The sequence below is a fragment of the Tachyglossus aculeatus genome, chromosome 4 (genome assembly GCF_015852505.1).
Source record: "Tachyglossus aculeatus isolate mTacAcu1 chromosome 4, mTacAcu1.pri, whole genome shotgun sequence".
Classification (NCBI taxonomy): domain Eukaryota; kingdom Metazoa; phylum Chordata; class Mammalia; order Monotremata; family Tachyglossidae; genus Tachyglossus; species Tachyglossus aculeatus.
The window spans coordinates 35,706,509-35,712,636 of record NC_052069.1 but is presented as its reverse complement, the minus strand read 5'-3'; the positions used below and the strand labels follow the sequence as shown (position 1 = coordinate 35,712,636).

The following is a 6,128-nucleotide window of genomic DNA, read 5'->3' as shown; positions in this document are numbered from 1 at the left end:
CTACCCAACAGTGGGCTCACAGTCTAGAATAGATATGTACAAGTAAAATAAATAAATAGAGTAATAAATACATACAAACATATATACATATATACAGGTGCTGTGTGGAAGGGAAGGAGGTAAGACGGGGGGATGGAGAGGGGGATGAGGGGAAGAGGAAGGAGGGGGCTCAGTCTGGGAAGGCCTCCTGCAGTAAAAACAAACCCTCAGATACAGTACTACTGTGTGGCATTTATTCAATACTTACGTTGTGCCAAGCACTGTATTGACCACTGGGGTAGTTATGGATAATCAAGTTGAGCACAACCCCAGCCCCACATAGAGTAAGAGAGAGAACAGGTCTTAAATAAATAAATAATAATAATAATAAATAAATGCTTAATAAATATGATTGAATGAATGAATGATTTAATACTAATGATGGCATTTGTTAAACGCTTACTATATGCGAAGCACTGTTCTAAAGCTCTTTCCACTGAGCCATGCTGCTTCCCCTGCTGCTCCAATTTAGGAAACAACCGTGGCAGACAGACCAGCGTGGCATGCTTGAATCCACATATGAGTGACTCTTTTCGTTGCAGAGGCTTGGAGAGGACTGTGAAACAGAGGGGCAGAAGGAACAGCAGGGTCAAGTGCTGCAAACGAAGAATGCAAAGAAGACATGGTATGAAGAATGACAGCATCTTGCTTTCTCACTCACATGCACTCCGGTAGATGACCTTCACTGTGAATGACACTGGTTTATGAATTTCAAAGACCTCTCTGTACACACATCTACAGACACACACACATAGAGACTAATAAGGGTGAGGCGCAATGTAGAAGTCAAGGAAATCAAAGTCTCATCCATAATCAGCAGCAGGGCCTAGCACATTCATCTCTAACAGATGCTGAAGGTTCCACCACTTCAATCCACCAGCTAAGTAGGCCCTGAAGTGACCTGATTAGTTTGTATCTACCCCCAGTTCTTAGAACAGTGCTTTTTTTTTTTAATGGCATTTATTAAGCACTTACTATGTGCAAAGCGCTGTTCTAAGCTCTGGGGAGGTTACAAGGTGATCAGGTTGTCCCACGGGGGGCTCACATTCTTAATCCCCATTTTACAGATGAGGTGACTGAGGCACAGAGAAGTTAAGTGCCCAAAGTCACACAGCTGACAATTGGTGGAGCCGGGATTTGAACCCATGACCTCTGACTCCACTTAGTAAGCATTTAGCAAATACCATTATCATTGTTATTATTCATTCAATTGTATTTATTGAGTGCTTACTGTGAGCAGAGCACTGTACTAAGCGCTTAGGGAGGATAGTAAGCATGAGAAGGCAAGGCACTTCAACAGTCCGGAAATAATTCTGACTTGGGTAGCCCACCAGGATTCCACTGGCCCACCTACATCAGCTTGAATCAGGCTGAGTGTGGGTGACACTGATTGACTCTTTGTTCAGTTTTGAAGAGGCTATTTTTACTGGATTTATAAACCCAGTTTTAAAACTGAGCACTTTCCTCATTACAAAATTAGCAAGAGAGAAATAAGCATTTCACACCATCTGTAGATTGTGATTTTTACTTACTTCCAAGCAAAAAAATGTTGAAACAACCCTAAAAACTGAAGAAAATAGTTGTCCTTTTTTTAAATGGGCAAAGCTGTCATCAAAAGTGACTCTCTTTTGATTGGTGAAAATGCTCTAAAGTATCATTCAGAAAGGATTGGTTTTTTGAGCTGTTAATTTCTGTTTGCATGTCCGAATTTCAGGGATTTTTTTTTTCGCTGAATTACTAAAAGACGAAAACCCATTACCACCTCGGGAACAATCTTTTTATTATCTGTTCCCAAACTGTCTTCAAAACTTTTCAATAATAAAAGAATCTTTCCAGGAGAGAACTGTTTTTGTAATACTTCATTTCAGGAATAAAAGGCATACTTCTGAAATATGTTCCTTGTTAAAATAATGTCGGTGTTTCATAAACACCTTTCTTTCATAAAGAGCTGATCCTTTTTTCATTAAAAGCCCACTTGGTTGGAGCCGATTTAAAAAAAATATGTACATATATATTTATTTCTGCATAAATGAGTCTGATTATTATGGCAAGAAGGATGTTCTGGTAGACTGTAGGCATATTAACACTCTAAGGGCTTGGAATTTCAGTGTAATTTTTAGCTAGGGTTTTTAAGCAGTTCCACACAGGATTTATCCTTCAAGTCACTAATGCTTATTTGGTCAATCACCTCTTCTTGGATTTACAGTCCAGTTTAGGCATTGCAGAGGTTCAAAACATGACTTACCAAGTCCATTTTCCCAGATTAAAGAGTCCTATTGTCTTCAGACAATCTTCTATTAGACTGTGAGACCCATGATGGACAGGGGCTGTGTCTGACATGATTATCTTGAATCTACCCCAGTGCTTAGAACAGTGGTTGGCAGTAGTAAAGTGCTTAACAAATACATACCACTATTATTATTAGTGTTTAATAATAATAATAATAATAATGGCATTTGTTAAGCGCTTACTATGTGCAAAGCACTGTTCTAAGGGCTGGGGGGGATACAAGGTGATTAGGTTGTCCCACGTGGGGCTCACAGTTTTAATCCTCATTTTACAGATGAGGTTACTGAGGCAGAGAGAAATTAAGTGGCCATGACCTCTGGCTCCCAAGCCCGTGTTCTTTCCAGTGAGCCACGCTGTTTCTCATGTACTAGCCATGTACTAGGTGCTTGGATTGATGCTGATTAAGCATATGTTCCTGGCCCCAATGAGACAACATTATTCTACAGCAGAATGGCTGCTTAAATCATAAATTAAGGTTCCCTGTTCAAACCCTTTCCTATCACTTTCCTTGTCTTATGCTGTCAAGTCATCTCCTAACCACAGCGACTCCATGGACACGTCTCTCCCAAAATGCCCCGTCTCCATCTGCAAACGTACTGGTAGTGAATCCAGAGAGTTTTCTTGGTAAAAATCCAGAAGTGGCTTTTACCACTTCCGCCTTCTGCACAGGAAACCTGAGTTTCCGCCCTCTACTCTCTCTACTGCTGCCCAGCACAGGGGAGTTTTGACTTGTAGAAGATGGCCCTCCAATTATTAGCCACTGCCCAAGCTAGAAATGGAATGGGTATGCCTCTGCTTGACTCTCCCTCCCATAGCCGAGACTGGTAGAGTACTGGAAACTCTCCAGGTACCATCCTGAGAGGGGCTTCCTATCACTACCAGAATGAAATAGGTCTATAAAATAGACCCAGCCCCATTAAACCTATTTTATACTGCTATATTTAAGGATTGTGTCCAACCATTACCTTGTACCTACCTCAGTGCTTAGAATGGTCTCTGGCACACATTAAGTGCTTAACAAATACCGTTTAAAAAATTAAAAAAAAGGATGCAACAAGGAGTCTGCTGAAGTCAGAATGGACTTTAAATTCCCCGGAAAGCTCTTCCAACTCAGCAGGCTATGAGCATTATTAAAAGTATTTGAATTAGTCACCAAGAGTTGTTTGAAGTTGATGGCAGTAGTCTGGAAGTAATATACCCTGAAAATTATGAACTGCAAAGTCATCATAGGACTGTAAACTCAAGATCAGCCTGAAGAAATCAGATTACATACCAGCCACACCGAGAGCCATATCCAGAACCACATATTTTCAGTGGAGAAAAGAAGCTTAATGCTATTAATGAATTAGGCCAACTAGGAAGTACACCACATACACATAGTTTCAAAAATACTCAGATAGACAAAGAAATAATCCCGGCTCCACCACTTCTCTGCTGTGTAACCTGGGGCAAGTCACTTAACTTTTCTGTGCCTCATCATCATCATCAATCATATTTATTGAGCGCTTACTGTGTGCAGAGCACTGTACTAAGTGCTTGGGAAGTACAAGTTGGCAACATATAGCGACAGTCCCTACCCAACAGTGGGCTCACAGTCTAAAATGGGCCTCAGTTACATCCTCTGTAAAGTGGGGATTAAAACTGCAAGCCTGATGTGAGACATGGATGGTATCCAACCTTATCATATATCTACCTCGGTGCTTAGTACAGTGCTTGGCACATAGTCAGCGCTTAACAAATAGCATAAAAAATAGAAATCAGAACCTGAAACCCATTATGTCTTTGGGAAATTGACAGGTGGGTGGGAAGCAAAGGCGCCAAATCTCATACCACACTGATTGGCTACAAAGCCGTCTTGTCTTTTCCTACTCTGTCGAGTCATCTCCGACCTAGAGCGATGTCATGGACACATCTCTCCCAGAGTGCTCCTCTCTCCATTTGCAATTGTTCTGGTAGTGGATCCATAGAGTTTTCTTGATAAAAATATGGAAGTAGTTTACCATTGCCTCCTTCCACGCAGTAAATTTGAGTCTCAGCCCTCGACTATCTCCCGTGTTGCTGCTGCCCAGCACAAGTGAGTTTTGACTTGTAGCAGACTGCCTTCCACTCTCTAGCCACTGCCCAAAGCTAGGAATGGAATGGGTATGCCTCTGCTTGACTCTCCCTCCCATAGCTGAGACTTGTAGAGTACTGGAAACTCTCCAGGTGCAACTCTGAGAGGGGTCTACAAAGCTGTAGTAACATCTATACTCTTTGAGAGTTGATCTGCATTCACAGAGCCCACCTGGCTTCTCACAGTTTCATCAGGGGAACCTATCAGCCATTAAATGGTCTTGGAGCATTGAAACTAGTCAGTTCACTGGTGTTTAGGCAATTTAGCTTTGCCAAGTGGGAGTGTAAGAAGACTCATTGGTAAGAAGATGAGCAAGGAGCTACTGACCAGGGAAATGGGCTCCTGCAAGCCTACAGACACAGAAAATGTTTTAATAGCAAAGAAACAAGGAGGATGAACAGCAGACTAGAGGTAGACGACCATGGTAGGTGGACCAGTCTGGAATGTAGGAATGAGAAAAGGGGATAATTTCTTTTAGCTAAGGCTTGGGAAGATCAGGATACCAAGAAGAAGATTAGATAACTGCATGTGTTGCATGTGGCAAATGCATAGCATAGCAATGGAAAGACTTAATGCATACAGAATAATGAATTAAGGCTAAGCAGAGTGGTCTAGCCAAATGAACACTGGTCTGGGAGACAGGAGACTACTATTTTGTTCCCAGCTCACAACTGTACTGCTGTGTGACCTTGAGCAAATCACCTAGCCCAGCCATGCCTCAATTTTATCATCTGTAAAATGGAGATTGAAAAAAACAAAACAACAAAAAAAACTTTGCTTTCCCTCAGATTATAAACTCAGTATGATTTTCTTTTACCTATGCCATATTTTTGCACATAGGATGTACTCTCAATCTCATAATTTGTATGCATAGATCTTTTCTGACACAAAGTCAAAACGTTTTGCGATCAGTTTCATCTTCTCATTATTTTCCTCAACCTGCACCTCTCCAGGCTGACTGTTATTCCATTTGTCTTGGACTACACCTTCTCTCAAATGCCACTGTTTCCCCTTTCTCATTGTGTATTATTGTAAAATGTAGATTTGCATTTGAAAATTCGGAGAACACAAAAAGCATATCAAAATCTCAATCCTTTAACAATATTTTTTTCCTACTTTCATAAAACTTTCCATCTCGCATCTTTCATTCATTCCTAGGATCCACTTACCTGCCATACTGTGGCTCCATAACTCAAGCTTTGGAAAACTAAAATTCCTTAAATTAATTTTAATCATTTTGAGATCATATGTGAAATGCCCCCTGTATTAAAGTATCTTCTAAATTCTCGTAAGACTTAAATGTTGTACAGAAAACCTTTCATGATTGAGTCACCAAACACATAAGTCATTATTCCCCTCCCGTACCCCCCTACCAAGCATCATAATTGTTATAGGTGCCAAATTGCAATACTAAGATAAGTGCTAAATCACACAAGCTTTGCTGGGAAAAGTTAAAGGAATTATTTTATGTTATAAAAGCAAGAGTAAAAACAGCATTATGAATTTATTTTTTACCATAACTGACATCCTTATCAATTTTGCTTAATTTAAGACATTCAAAAACGGAGATTTTCCTAATTGCCAACGTGGCAAAGTTTTGGATCTTAAAAATCAAGCTGTGTGCTCACTGGCTCTTGATCATCCCAGTAATAAAGTTTCTGCAATTAGCTCCTAGCTGACAGTTCAG

General features: G+C 40.5%; 2 non-coding genes across 2 annotated transcripts; both read right to left on the bottom strand.

The window, feature by feature from the left end:
• Positions 1-3,055: 3,055 nt before the first annotated feature.
• LOC119927886 lies at positions 3,056-3,193 on the bottom strand. The gene has a single exon (XR_005450852.1). It is a non-coding gene; the product is annotated as a small nucleolar RNA SNORA7 (small nucleolar RNA).
• Positions 3,194-4,412: 1,219 nt separating this feature from the next.
• Positions 4,413-4,551, bottom strand: LOC119927786. Its single transcript, XR_005450757.1, has one exon. It is a non-coding gene; the product is annotated as a small nucleolar RNA SNORA7 (small nucleolar RNA).
• Positions 4,552-6,128: the final 1,577 nt, after the last annotated feature.